The sequence below is a fragment of the Narcine bancroftii genome, unplaced genomic scaffold (genome assembly GCF_036971445.1).
Source record: "Narcine bancroftii isolate sNarBan1 unplaced genomic scaffold, sNarBan1.hap1 Scaffold_157, whole genome shotgun sequence".
Classification (NCBI taxonomy): Eukaryota; Metazoa; Chordata; class Chondrichthyes; order Torpediniformes; family Narcinidae; genus Narcine; species Narcine bancroftii.
Window position 1 is genome coordinate 3,421,184 of NW_027211892.1, and position 15,056 is coordinate 3,436,239.

Sequence of the window (15,056 nt, forward strand, 5' to 3'; positions counted from 1 at the left end):
CCCATGGTTCCCCACTTTTACGAATCTGTTCCCCCTGTTCCCTTTCATTCCCCTCTGTCCTGCAGCGTTTTTCACTGTTCCCAACTTTTAGCAATCCATTCCCCCTGCTCCGTTTGTTTCCCCTGTGTTCTGCAGTGTTTCCCACGGTTCCCCACCTTTCCCAATCTGTTCACTCTGCTCCTTTGGCTCCACTCTGTTCTGCAGTGTTCCCCACGATTCCCCACTTTTTCCAACCTGATCCCCCTGCTCCCTTTGGTTTCTCTCTGTCCTTCAGTGATCTCCACAGTTCCCCACTTTTCCAATCCGTTCCCCCTGCTCCCTTTGGTTCCCCTCTGTTCTGCATTGATCCCCACGTTTCCCCACTTTTTCCAACCGTTCCCCCAGCTCGCTTTGCTTTCCCACTGTTCTGCAGTGTTCCCCATGTTTCCCCACTGTTTTCCAATCTGTTCGCCCTGTTCCCTTTGGTTCCCCTCTGTCCTGCAGTGTCCTCCACTGTTCCCAACTTTTTGCAATCCATTCCCCCTGCTCTATTTGTTTCCCCTCTGTCCTGCAGTGTCCTCCACGGTTCCCAACATTTTGCAATCCATCCCCCTGCTCTGTTTGTTTCCCCTCTGTCCTGCAGTGTCCTCCACGGTTCCCAACTTTTTGCAATCCATTTCCCCTGCTCTATTTGTTTCCCCTCTGTCCTGCAGTGTCCTCCACGATTCCCCACTGTTTCGAATCTGTTCCCCCTGCTCCCTTTGGTTCCTCACTGTTCTGCATTGTTCCACATGGTTTTCCACATTTTTTTCTAATCTGTTCCCATGCTCCCTTTGGTTCCCCTCTGTATTGCAGTGTTCCCCACAGTTCTCCACCGTTTCCAATCAGTTCCCCCAGCTCCCTTTGGTTCACCACTCTTCTTCATTTTTCCACAAGGTTCCCCACTTTTTCCAATCTATTCTCCCTGCTCCCTTTGTTTCCCCACTACTCTGCATTTTTCCACACTGTTCCCCACTTTTTCCAATCTGTTTTCCCTGCTCCCTTTGGTTCCCCACTGTTCCTCAGTGTTTCCCAATTCTCCACTTTTTTCCTATCTGTTCGCCCTGCTCCCTTTGGTTCCCCTCTGTCCTGCAGTGTTCCCCATGTTTCCCCACTTTTTCCAATCCGTTCCCACTGCCCCCTTTAGTTCCCCTCTGTTCTGCAGTATTCCCCACAGTTCTGCACCTTTTCCAATCCGTTAACCCTGCTCTCTTTGGTTCCCCACTCTTCTTCATTTTTCCACACGCTTCCCCACGTTTTCCAATCCGTTCCCGTGCTCCCTTTGGTTGCCCTCTGCCCTGCAGTGTTCCCCATGGTTCCCCACTTTTACCAATCTGTTCCCCCTGTTCCCTTTCATTCCCCTCTGTCCTGCAGCGTCCTCCACTGTTCCCAACTTTTTGCAATCCATTCCCCCTGCTCTGTTTTTTTCCCCTCTGTCCTGCAGTGTCCCCCACGTTTCCCAACTTTTTGCAATCCATTCCCCCTGCTCTGTTTGTTTCCCCTCTGTCCTGCAGTGTCCTCCACGGTTCCCAACTTTTAGCAATCCATTCCCACTGCTCCGTTTGTTTCCCCTGTGTTCTGCAGTGTTCCCCACGGTTCCCCACTTTTCCCAAACTGTTCACCCTGTTCCTTTGGCTCCACTCTGTTCTGCAATGTTCCCCAAGATTCCCCACTTTCTCCAACCTGATCCCCCTGCTCCCTTTGGTTCCTCTGTGACCTTCAGTGATCTCCACAGTTCCCCACTTTCCCAATCCATTCCCCCTGCTCCCTTTGGTTCCCCTCTGTTCTGCATTGATCCCCACGATTCCCCACTTTTTCCGACCCGTTCCCCCAGCTCGCTTTGCTTTCCCACTTTTCTGCAGTGTTCCCCATGTTTCCCCACTGTCTTCCAATCTGTTCGCCTGCTCCCTTTGGTTCCCCTCTGTCCTGCAATGTCCTCCACTGTTCCCAACTTTTTGCAATCCATTCCCCCTGCTCTATTTGTTTCCCCTCTGTCCTGCAGTGTCCTCCACGGTTCCCAACTTTTTCCAATCCATTCCACCTGCTCTGTTTGTTTCCCCTCTGTCCTGCAGTGTCCTCCACGGTTCCCAACTTTTTGCAATCCATTCCCACTGCTCTATTTGTTTCCCCTCTGTCCTGCAGTGTCCTCCACGGTTCCCCACTTTTTTGAATCCTTTCCCCCTGCTCCCTTTGGTTTCTCACTGTTCTGCAGAACACCCCACGATTCCCCACTTTTTCTAATCTGTTCCCCTTGCTCCCTTTGGTTCCCCACAGTTCTGCATTGTTCCCCACGGTTTTCCACATTTTTTTCTAATCTGTTCCCATGCTCCCTTTGGTTCCCCTCTGTTCTGCATCGTTCCGCACGGTTTTCCACATTTTTTCTGATCTGTTCCCATGCTCCCTTTGGTTCCGCTCTGTTCTGCAGTTTCCCCACGGTTCTCTACATTTTTTTCCAATCTGTTCCCCCTGCTCTCTTTGGTTCCCCTCTGTTCTGCAATGTTCCCCACGGTTCCCCACTGGTTCTAACCTGTACCCCCTGCTCCCTATGGTTCCCCTCCCTTCTGCAATGTTCCTCATGGTTCCCCACTTTTTCCAATCTGTTCCCCCTGCACATTTTGATTCCCCTCTGACCTGCAGTGTCCTCCACGGTTCCCAACTTTTAGCAATCCATTCCTCCTGCTCCGTTTGTTTCCCCTGTGTTCTGCAGTGTTCCCCACGGTTCCCCACTTTTCCCAATCTGTTCACTCTGCTCCTTTGGTTCCCCTCTGTTCTGCATTGATCCCCACGTTTCCCTACTTTATCCAACCCGTTCCCCCAGCTCGCTTTGCTTTCCCACTGTTCTGCAGTGTTCCCCATGTTTCCCCACTGTCTTCCAATCTGTTCGCCTGCTCCCTTTGGCTCCCCTCTGTCCTGCAGTGTTCCCCATGTTTCCCCACTTTTTCCAATCCGTTCCCACTGCTCCCTTTAGTTCCCCTCTGTTCTGCAGTATTCCCCACAGTTCTCCACCTTTTCCAATCCGTTTACCCTGCTCCCTTTGGTTCCCCACTGTTCTTCATTTTTTCACACGCTTCCCCACGTTTCCAATCCGTTCCCGTGCTCCCTTTGGTTTCTCTCTGCCCTGCAGTGTTCCCCATGGTTCCCCACTTTTACCAATCTGTTCCCCCTGTTCCCTTTCATTACCCTCTGTCCTGCAGCGTTTTCCACTGTTCCCAACTTTTAGCAATCCATTCCCCCTGCTCCGTTTGTTTCCCCTGTGTTCTGCAGTGTTTCCCACGGTTCCCCACCTTTCCCAATCTGTTCACTCTGCTCCTTTGGCTCCACTCTGTTCTGCAGTGTTCCCCACGATTCCCCACTTTTTCCAACCTGATCCCCCTGCTCCCTTTGGTTCCTCTCTGTCCTTCAGTGATCTCCACAGTTCCCCACTTTTCCAATCCGTTCCCCCTGCTCCCTTTGGTTCCCCTCTGTTCTGCATTGATCCCCACGTTTCCCCACTTTTTCCAACCCGTTCCCCCAGCTCGCTTTGCTTTCCCACTGTTCTGCAGTGTTCCCCATGTTTCCCCACTGTTTTCCAATCTGTTCGCCCTGCTCCCTTTGGTTCCCCTCTGTCCTGCATTGTCCTCCACTGTTCCCAACTTTTTGCAATCCATTCCCCCTGCTCTATTTGTTTCCCCTCTGTCCTGCAGTGTCCTCCATGGTTCCCAACTTTTTGCAATCCATTCCCCCTGCTCTGTTTGTTTCCCCTCTGTCATGCAGTGTCCTCCACGGTTCCCAACTTTTTGCAATCCATTCCCCCTGCTCTGTTTGTTTCCCCTCTGTCCTGCAGTGTCCTCCACGATTCCCCACTTTTTCGAATCCTTTCCCCCTGCTCCCTTTGGTTCCTCACTGTTCTGCAGAACACCCCACGATTCCCCACTTTTTCCAATCTGTTCCCCCTGCTCCCTTTGGTTCCCCACTGCACTGCAATGTTCCACACGGTTTTCCACATTTTTTTCTAATCTGTTCCCATGCTCCCTTTGGTTTCCCTCTGTTCTGCAGTTTCCCCACGGTTCTCTACATTTTTTCCAATCTGTTCCCCCTGCTCCCTTTGGTTCCCCTCTGTATTGCAGTGTTCCCCACGGTTCCTCACTTTTTCAAATCAGTTCCCCTGCTCCCTTTGGTTCCCCTCTGTTCTGCAGTGTTCCCCACAATTCTCCACCGTTTCCAATCCGTTCCCCCAGCTCCCTTTGGTTCACCACTCTTCTTCATTTTTCCACAAGGTTCCCCACTTTTTCCAATCTATTCTCCCTGCTCCCTTTGTTTCCCCACTCCTCTGCATTTTTCCACACCGTTCCCCACTTTTTCCAATCTGTTTCCCCTGCTCCCTTTGGTTCCCCACTGTTCCTCAGTGTTTCCCAATTCTCCACTTTTTTCCTATCTGTTCGCCCTGCTCCCTTTTGTTCCCCTCTGTCCTGCAGTGTTCCCCATGTTTCCCCACTTTTTCCAATCTGTTCCCCCTGTTCCCTTTAGTTCCCCTCTGTTCTGCAGTATTCCCCACAGTTCTGCACCTTTTCCAATCCGTTAACCCTGCTCCCTTTGGTTCCCCACTCTTCTTCATTTTTCCACTCGCTTCCCCACGTTTTCCAATCCATTCCCGTGCTCCCTTTGGTTGCCCTCTGCCCTGCAGTGTTCCCCATGGTTCCCCTATTTACCAATCTGTTCCCCCTGTTCCCTTTCATTACCCTCTGTCCTGCAACGTCCTCCACTGTTCCCAACTTTTTGCAATCCATTCCCCCTGCTCTGTTTTTTTCCCCTCTGTCCTGCTGTGTCCCCCACGTTTCCCAACTTTTTGCAATCCATTCCCCCTGCTCTGTTTGTTTCCCCTCTGTCCTGCAGTGTCCTCCACGGTTCCCAACTTTTAGCAATCCATTCCCCCTGCTCTATTTGTTTCCCCTCTGTCCTGCAGAACACCCCACGATTCCCCACTTTTTCAAATCCGTTCCCCCTGCTCCCTTTAGTTCCCCCCTGTTCTGCAGTGTTCCCCACAGTTCTCCACCTTTTCCAATCCGTTCACCCTGCTCCCTTTTGTTCCCCTCTATTGTGCAGTGTTCCCCATGATTGCCCACTTTTTCCAACCAGTTCCCCCTGCTCCCTTTGGTTCCCCTCTGTTCTTCAGTGCTCCCCACGCTTCCCCACTTTTTCCAATCCATTTCTCCTGCTCCCTTTGGTTCTCCTCCATTCTGCAGTGTTCCCCACGATTCCCCAGTTTTTCCAACCTGTACCCCCTGCTCCCTTTGGTTTTGACCTGTTCTGCAGTGTTCCTCATGTTTCCCCACTTTTTCCAATCTGTTCCCCCTGCACCCTTTGATTCCCTTCTGTTCTGCAGTGTTCCCCTCTGTTCCCGACTTTTTCCAATCTGTTCCTCATGCTCCCTTTCTTTCCCCACTGTTCTGTATTTTTCCACAAGGTTACCCACTTTTCCAATCTGTTCCACCTGCTCCCTTTCGTTCCTCACTGTTCTGCAATGTTCCCCACGGTTCCCCACTTCTCACCAATCCGTTCCTGGTGCTCCCTTTGGTTCCACTCTGTTCTACAATGTTCCCCACAGTTCCCCACTTTTTCCAATCGGTTCCCCCTGCTCCCTTTCATTCCCCTCTGTTCTGCAGTTTTCCCCACGATTCCCCACTGTTTCCAATCTGTTCCGCCTGCTCCTTTGGCTCCACTCCGTTCTGCAGATTTCCCAAAGGTTCTCCACATTTTTTCCAATCCATTTCCCCTTCTCCCATTGGTTCCCCTCTATTGTGCAGTGTTTCCCACGATTCCCCACTTTTTCAAACCTGTACCCCCTCCTCCCTTTGGTTCCCCACTCTTCTTCATTTTTCCACATTCTTCCCCACTTTTGCCAATCCGTTCCCCCTGCTCCCTTTGGTTCCCCTCTGCACTGCAATGTTCCCCATGGCTCCCTACTTTTTCCAATCCATTCCCACTTCTCCATTTGTTTCCCCTCTGTTCTGCAGTGATCCCCACGTTTCCCCACTTTTTCCAATCTGTTCCCCCTGCTCCCTCTGGTTCCTCTCTGTTCTGCATTTTTCCACATGGTTCCCCAATTTCCAATCCGTTCCCCCTGCTTCCTTTGGTTCACCTCTGTTCTGCAGAGTTACCCACGGTTCCCCACTTTTTCCAATCTGTTCCCCCTGCTCCTTTGGCTCCACTCTGTTCTGCAGTTTTCCCCACGGTTCTCCACATTTTTTACAATCTGTTCTACCTGCTCCCTTTATTTCTCCTCTGTTCTGCAGTGTTCCCCACGCTTCCCCACTTTTTCCAATCCATTTCTCCTTCTCCCTTTGGTTCGCCTCTATTGTGCAGTGTTCCCCACGATTTCCTACTTTTTCCAACCTGTTCCCCATGCTCCCTTTGGTTCCCCACTCTTCTTCATTTTTCCACACGCTTTCCCACTTTTTCCAATCCGTTCCCACAGCTCTCTTTGGTTCCTTTCTGTCCTGCAGTGTCCTCCACAGTTCCCAACTTTTTGCAATCCATTCCCACTTCTCCATTTGTTTCCCCTCTCTTCTGCAGTGATCCCCACGTTTCCCCACTTTTTCCAATCTGTTTCCCCTGCTCCCTCTGGTTCCTCTCTGTTCTGCATTTTTCCACATGGTTCCCCAATTTCCAATCCGTTCCCCCTGCTTCCTTTGGTTCACCTCTGTTCTGCAGAGTTACCCACGGTTCCCCACTTTTTCGAATCCGTTCCCCATGCTCCCTTTAGTTCCCCCCTGTTCTGCAGTGTTCCCCACAGTTCTCCACCTTTTCCAATCTGTTCCCCCTGCTCCCTTTGGTTCCCCACTGTTCTGCATCGTTCCGCACGGTTTTCCACATTTTTTTCTAATCTGTTCCCATGCTCCCTTTGGTTCCGCTCTGTTCTGCATTTTTCCCACGGTTCTCTACATTTTTTCCAATCTGTTCCCGTGCTCCCTTTGGTTCCCCTCTGCCCTGCAGTGTTCCCCATGGTTCCCCACTTTTTCTAACCTGTACCCCCTGCTCCCTATGGTTCCCCTCTCTTCTGCAGTGTTCCCCACGCTTCCACACTTTTTCCAATCTGTTCCCCCTGCACATTTTGATTCCCCTCTGTCCTGCAGTGTCCTCCACGGTTCCCAACTTTTAGCAATCCATTCCTCCTGCTCCGTTTGTTTCCCCTATGTTCTGCAGTGTTACCCACGGTTCCCCACTTTTCCCAATCTGTTCACTCTGCTCCTTTGGCTCCACTCTGTTCTGCAGTGTTCCCCACGATTCCCCACTTTTTCCAACCTGATCCCCCTGCTCCCTTTGGTTCCTCTCTGTCCTTCAGTGATCTCAACAGTTCCCCACTTTTCCAATCTGTTCCCCATGCTCCCTTTGGTTCCCCTCTGTTCTGCATTGATCCCCACGTTTCCCTACTTTTTCCAACCCGTTCCCACTGCTCCCTTTAGTTCCCCTCTGTTCTGCAGTATTCCCCAAAGTTCTCCACCTTTTCCAATCCGTTAACCCTGCTCCCTTTGGTTCCCCACTGTTCTTCATTTTTCCACACGCTTCCCCACGTTTTCCAATCCGTTCCCGTGCTCCCTTTGCTTTCTCTCTGCCCTGCAGTGTTCCCCACGATTCCCCACTTTTTCGAACCTGATCCCCCTGCTTCCTTTGGTTGCTCTCTGTCCTTCAGTGATCTCCACAGTTCCCCACTTTTCCAATCCGTTCCCCCTGCTCCCTTTGGTTCCCCTCCGTTCTGCATTGATCCCCACGTTTCCCCACTTTTTCCAACCCGTTCCCCCAGCTCGCTTTGCTTTCCCACTGTTCTGCAGTGTTCCCCATGTTTCCCCACTGTTTTCCAATCTGTTCGCCCTGCTCCCTTTGGTTCCCCTCTGTCCTGCAGTGTCCTCCACTGTTCCCAACTTTTTGCAATCCATTCCCCCTGCTCTATTTGTTTCCCCTTTGTCCTGCAGTGTCCTCCACGGTTCCCAACTTTTTGCAATCCATTCCCCATGCTCTGTTTGTTTCCCCTCTGTCCTGCAGTGTCCTCCACTGTTCCCAACTTTTTGCAATCCATTTCCCCTGCTCTATTTGTTTCCCCTCTGTCCTGCAGTGTCCTCCACGATTCCCCACTGTTTCGAATCTGTTCCCCCTGCTCCCTTTGGTTCCTCACTGTTCTGCATTGTTCCACATGGTTTTCCACATTTTTTTCTAATCTGTTCCCATGCTCCCTTTGGTTCCCCTCTGTATTGCAGTGTTCCCCACAGTTCTCCACCGTTTCCAATCAGTTCCCCCAGCTCCCTTTGGTTCACCACTCTTCTTCATTTTTCCACAAGGTTCCCCACTTTTTCCAATCTATTCTCCCTGCTCCCTTTGTTTCCCCACTACTCTGCATTTTTCCACACTGTTCCCCACTTTTTCCAATCTGTTTTCCCTGCTCCCTTTGGTTCCCCACTGTTCCTCAGTGTTTCCCAATTCTCCACTTTTTTCCTATCTGTTCGCCCTGCTCCCTTTGGTTCCCCTCTGTCCTGCAGTGTTCCCCATGTTTCCCCACTTTTTCCAATCCGTTCCCACTGCCCCCTTTAGTTCCCCTCTGTTCTGCAGTATTCCCCACAGTTCTGCACCTTTTCCAATCCGTTAACCCTGCTCTCTTTGGTTCCCCACTCTTCTTCATTTTTCCACACGCTTCCCCACGTTTTCCAATCCGTTCCCGTGCTCCCTTTGATTGCCCTCTGCCCTGCAGTGTTCCCCATGGTTCCCCACTTTTACCAATCTGTTCCCCCTGTTCCCTTTCATTCCCCTCTGTCCTGCAGCGTCCTCCACTGTTCCCAACTTTTTGCAATCCATTCCCCCTGCTCTGTTTTTTTCCCCTCTGTCCTGCAGTGTCCCCCACGTTTCCCAACTTTTTGCAATCCATTCCCCCTGCTCTGTTTGTTTCCCCTCTGTCCTGCAGTGTCCTCCACGGTTCCCAACTTTTAGCAATCCATTCCCACTGCTCCGTTTGTTTCCCCTGTGTTCTGCAGTGTTCCCCACGGTTCCCCACTTTTCCCAAACTGTTCACCCTGTTCCTTTGGCTCCACTCTGTTCTGCAATGTTCCCCAAGATTCCCCACTTTCTCCAACCTGATCCCCCTGCTCCCTTTGGTTCCTCTGTGACCTTCAGTGATCTCCACAGTTCCCCACTTTCCCAATCCATTCCCCCTGCTCCCTTTGGTTCCCCTCTGTTCTGCATTGATCCCCACGATTCCCCACTTTTTCCGACCCGTTCCCCCAGCTCGCTTTGCTTTCCCACTTTTCTGCAGTGTTCCCCATGTTTCCCCACTGTCTTCCAATCTGTTCGCCTGCTCCCTTTGGTTCCCCTCTGTCCTGCAATGTCCTCCACTGTTCCCAACTTTTTGCAATCCATTCCCCCTGCTCTATTTGTTTCCCCTCTGTCCTGCAGTGTCCTCCACGGTTCCCAACTTTTTCCAATCCATTCCACCTGCTCTGTTTGTTTCCCCTCTGTCCTGCAGTGTCCTCCACGGTTCCCAACTTTTTGCAATCCATTCCCACTGCTCTATTTGTTTCCCCTCTGTCCTGCAGTGTCCTCCACGGTTCCCCACTTTTTTGAATCCTTTCCCCCTGCTCCCTTTGGTTTCTCACTGTTCTGCAGAACACCCCACGATTCCCCACTTTTTCTAATCTGTTCCCCTTGCTCCCTTTGGTTCCCCACAGTTCTGCATTGTTCCCCACGGTTTTCCACATTTTTTTCTAATCTGTTCCCATGTTCCCTTTGGTTCCCCTCTGTTCTGCATCGTTCCGCACGGTTTTCCACATTTTTTCTGATCTGTTCCCATGCTCCCTTTGGTTCCGCTCTGTTCTGCAGTTTCCCCACGGTTCTCTACATTTTTTTCCAATCTGTTCCCCCTGCTCTCTTTGGTTCCCCTCTGTTCTGCAATGTTCCCCACGGTTCCCCACTGGTTCTAACCTGTACCCCCTGCTCCCTATGGTTCCCCTCCCTTCTGCAATGTTCCTCATGGTTCCCCACTTTTTCCAATCTGTTCCCCCTGCACATTTTGATTCCCCTCTGACCTGCAGTGTCCTCCACGGTTCCCAACTTTTAGCAATCCATTCCTCCTGCTCCGTTTGTTTCCCCTGTGTTCTGCAGTGTTCCCCACGGTTCCCCACTTTTCCCAATCTGTTCACTCTGCTCCTTTGGTTCCCCTCTGTTCTGCATTGATCCCCACGTTTCCCTACTTTATCCAACCCGTTCCCCCAGCTCGCTTTGCTTTCCCACTGTTCTGCAGTGTTCCCCATGTTTCCCCACTGTCTTCCAATCTGTTCGCCTGCTCCCTTTGGCTCCCCTCTGTCCTGCAGTGTTCCCCATGTTTCCCCACTTTTTCCAATCCGTTCCCACTGCTCCCTTTAGTTCCCCTCTGTTCTGCAGTATTCCCCACAGTTCTCCACCTTTTCCAATCCGTTCCCGTGCTCCCTTTGGTTTCTCTCTGCCCTGCAGTGTTCCCCATGGTTCCCCACTTTTACCAATCTGTTCCCCCTGTTCCCTTTCATTACCCTCTGTCCTGCAGCGTTTTCCACTGTTCCCAACTTTTAGCAATCCATTCCCCCTGCTCCGTTTGTTTCCCCTGTGTTCTGCAGTGTTTCCCACGGTTCCCCACCTTTCCCAATCTGTTCACTCTGCTCCTTTGGCTCCACTCTGTTCTGCAGTGTTCCCCACGATTCCCCACTTTTTCCAACCTGATCCCCCTGCTCCCTTTGGTTCCTCTCTGTCCTTCAGTGATCTCCACAGTTCCCCACTTTTCCAATCCGTTCCCCCTGCTCCCTTTGGTTCCCCTCTGTTCTGCATTGATCCCCACGTTTCCCCACTTTTTCCAACCCGTTCCCCCAGCTCGCTTTGCTTTCCCACTGTTCTGCAGTGTTCCCCATGTTTCCCCACTGTTTTCCAATCTGTTCGCCCTGCTCCCTTTGGTTCCCCTCTGTCCTGCATTGTCCTCCACTGTTCCCAACTTTTTGCAATCCATTCCCCCTGCTCTATTTGTTTCCCCTCTGTCCTGCAGTGTCCTCCATGGTTCCCAACTTTTTGCAATCCATTCCCCCTGCTCTGTTTGTTTCCCCTCTGTCATGCAGTGTCCTCCACGGTTCCCAACTTTTTGCAATCCATTCCCCCTGCTCTGTTTGTTTCCCCTCTGTCCTGCAGTGTCCTCCACGATTCCCCACTTTTTCGAATCCTTTCCCCCTGCTCCCTTTGGTTCCTCACTGTTCTGCAGAACACCCCACGATTCCCCACTTTTTCCAATCTGTTCCCCCTGCTCCCTTTGGTTCCCCACTGCACTGCAATGTTCCACACGGTTTTCCACATTTTTTTCTAATCTGTTCCCATGCTCCCTTTGGTTTCCCTCTGTTCTGCAGTTTCCCCACGGTTCTCTACATTTTTTCCAATCTGTTCCCCCTGCTCCCTTTGGTTCCCCTCTGTATTGCAGTGTTCCCCACGGTTCCTCACTTTTTCAAATCAGTTCCCCTGCTCCCTTTGGTTCCCCTCTGTTCTGCAGTGTTCCCCACAATTCTCCACCGTTTCCAATCCGTTCCCCCAGCTCCCTTTGGTTCACCACTCTTCTTCATTTTTCCACAAGGTTCCCCACTTTTTCCAATCTATTCTCCCTGCTCCCTTTGTTTCCCCACTCCTCTGCATTTTTCCACACCGTTCCCCACTTTTTCCAATCTGTTTCCCCTGCTCCCTTTGGTTCCCCACTGTTCCTCAGTGTTTCCCAATTCTCCACTTTTTTCCTATCTGTTCGCCCTGCTCCCTTTTGTTCCCCTCTGTCCTGCAGTGTTCCCCATGTTTCCCCACTTTTTCCAATCTGTTCCCCCTGTTCCCTTTAGTTCCCCTCTGTTCTGCAGTATTCCCCACAGTTCTGCACCTTTTCCAATCCGTTAACCCTGCTCCCTTTGGTTCCCCACTCTTCTTCATTTTTCCACTCGCTTCCCCACGTTTTCCAATCCATTCCCGTGCTCCCTTTGGTTGCCCTCTGCCCTGCAGTGTTCCCCATGGTTCCCCTATTTACCAATCTGTTCCCCCTGTTCCCTTTCATTACCCTCTGTCCTGCAACGTCCTCCACTGTTCCCAACTTTTTGCAATCCATTCCCCCTGCTCTGTTTTTTTCCCCTCTGTCCTGCTGTGTCCCCCACGTTTCCCAACTTTTTGCAATCCATTCCCCCTGCTCTGTTTGTTTCCCCTCTGTCCTGCAGTGTCCTCCACGGTTCCCAACTTTTAGCAATCCATTCCCCCTGCTCTATTTGTTTCCCCTCTGTCCTGCAGAACACCCCACGATTCCCCACTTTTTCAAATCCGTTCCCCCTGCTCCCTTTAGTTCCCCCCTGTTCTGCAGTGTTCCCCACAGTTCTCCACCTTTTCCAATCCGTTCACCCTGCTCCCTTTTGTTCCCCTCTATTGTGCAGTGTTCCCCATGATTGCCCACTTTTTCCAACCAGTTCCCCCTGCTCCCTTTGGTTCCCCTCTGTTCTTCAGTGCTCCCCACGCTTCCCCACTTTTTCCAATCCATTTCTCCTGCTCCCTTTGGTTCTCCTCCATTCTGCAGTGTTCCCCACGATTCCCCAGTTTTTCCAACCTGTACCCCCTGCTCCCTTTGGTTTCGACCTGTTCTGCAGTGTTCCTCATGTTTCCCCACTTTTTCCAATCTGTTCCCCCTGCACCCTTTGATTCCCTTCTGTTCTGCAGTGTTCCCCTCTGTTCCCGACTTTTTCCAATCTGTTCCTCATGCTCCCTTTCTTTCCCCACTGTTCTGTATTTTTCCACAAGGTTACCCACTTTTCCAATCTGTTCCACCTGCTCCCTTTCGTTCCTCACTGTTCTGCAATGTTCCCCACGGTTCCCCACTTCTCACCAATCCGTTCCTGGTGCTCCCTTTGGTTCCACTCTGTTCTACAATGTTCCCCACAGTTCCCCACTTTTTCCAATCGGTTCCCCCTGCTCCCTTTCATTCCCCTCTGTTCTGCAGTTTTCCCCACGATTCCCCACTGTTTCCAATCTGTTCCGCCTGCTCCTTTGGCTCCACTCCGTTCTGCAGATTTCCCAAAGGTTCTCCACATTTTTTCCAATCCATTTCCCCTTCTCCCATTGGTTCCCCTCTATTGTGCAGTGTTTCCCACGATTCCCCACTTTTTCAAACCTGTACCCCCTCCTCCCTTTGGTTCCCCACTCTTCTTCATTTTTCCACATTCTTCCCCACTTTTGCCAATCCGTTCCCCCTGCTCCCTTTGGTTCCCCTCTGCACTGCAATGTTCCCCATGGCTCCCTACTTTTTCCAATCCATTCCCACTTCTCCATTTGTTTCCCCTCTGTTCTGCAGTGATCCCCACGTTTCCCCACTTTTTCCAATCTGTTCCCCCTGCTCCCTCTGGTTCCTCTCTGTTCTGCATTTTTCCACATGGTTCCCCAATTTCCAATCCGTTCCCCCTGCTTCCTTTGGTTCACCTCTGTTCTGCAGAGTTACCCACGGTTCCCCACTTTTTCCAATCTGTTCCCCCTGCTCCTTTGGCTCCACTCTGTTCTGCAGTTTTCCCCACGGTTCTCCACATTTTTTACAATCTGTTCTACCTGCTCCCTTTATTTCTCCTCTGTTCTGCAGTGTTCCCCACGCTTCCCCACTTTTTCCAATCCATTTCTCCTTCTCCCTTTGGTTCGCCTCTATTGTGCAGTGTTCCCCACGATTTCCTACTTTTTCCAACCTGTTCCCCATGCTCCCTTTGGTTCCCCACTCTTCTTCATTTTTCCACACGCTTTCCCACTTTTTCCAATCCGTTCCCACAGCTCTCTTTGGTTCCTTTCTGTCCTGCAGTGTCCTCCACAGTTCCCAACTTTTTGCAATCCATTCCCACTTCTCCATTTGTTTCCCCTCTCTTCTGCAGTGATCCCCACGTTTCCCCACTTTTTCCAATCTGTTTCCCCTGCTCCCTCTGGTTCCTCTCTGTTCTGCATTTTTCCACATGGTTCCCCAATTTCCAATCCGTTCCCCCTGCTTCCTTTGGTTCACCTCTGTTCTGCAGAGTTACCCACGGTTCCCCACTTTTTCGAATCCGTTCCCCATGCTCCCTTTAGTTCCCCCCTGTTCTGCAGTGTTCCCCACAGTTCTCCACCTTTTCCAATCTGTTCCCCCTGCTCCCTTTGGTTCCCCACTGTTCTGCATCGTTCCGCACGGTTTTCCACATTTTTTTCTAATCTGTTCCCATGCTCCCTTTGGTTCCGCTCTGTTCTGCATTTTTCCCACGGTTCTCTACATTTTTTCCAATCTGTTCCCGTGCTCCCTTTGGTTCCCCTCTGCCCTGCAGTGTTCCCCATGGTTCCCCACTTTTTCTAACCTGTACCCCCTGCTCCCTATGGTTCCCCTCTCTTCTGCAGTGTTCCCCACGCTTCCACACTTTTTCCAATCTGTTCCCCCTGCACATTTTGATTCCCCTCTGTCCTGCAGTGTCCTCCACGGTTCCCAACTTTTAGCAATCCATTCCTCCTGCTCCGTTTGTTTCCCCTATGTTCTGCAGTGTTACCCACGGTTCCCCACTTTTCCCAATCTGTTCACTCTGCTCCTTTGGCTCCACTCTGTTCTGCAGTGTTCCCCACGATTCCCCACTTTTTCCAACCTGATCCCCCTGCTCCCTTTGGTTCCTCTCTGTCCTTCAGTGATCTCAACAGTTCCCCACTTTTCCAATCTGTTCCCCATGCTCCCTTTGGTTCCCCTCTGTTCTGCATTGATCCCCACGTTTCCCTACTTTTTCCAACCCGTTCCCACTGCTCCCTTTAGTTCCCCTCTGTTCTGCAGTATTCCCCAAAGTTCTCCACCTTTTCCAATCCGTTAACCCTGCTCCCTTTGGTTCCCCACTGTTCTTCATTTTTCCACACGCTTCCCCACGTTTTCCAATCCGTTCCCGTGCTCCCTTTGCTTTCTCTCTGCCCTGCAGTGTTCCCCACGATTCCCCACTTTTTCGAACCTGATCCCCCTGCTTCCTTTGGTTGCTCTCTGTCCTTCAGTGATCTCCACAGTTCCCCACTTT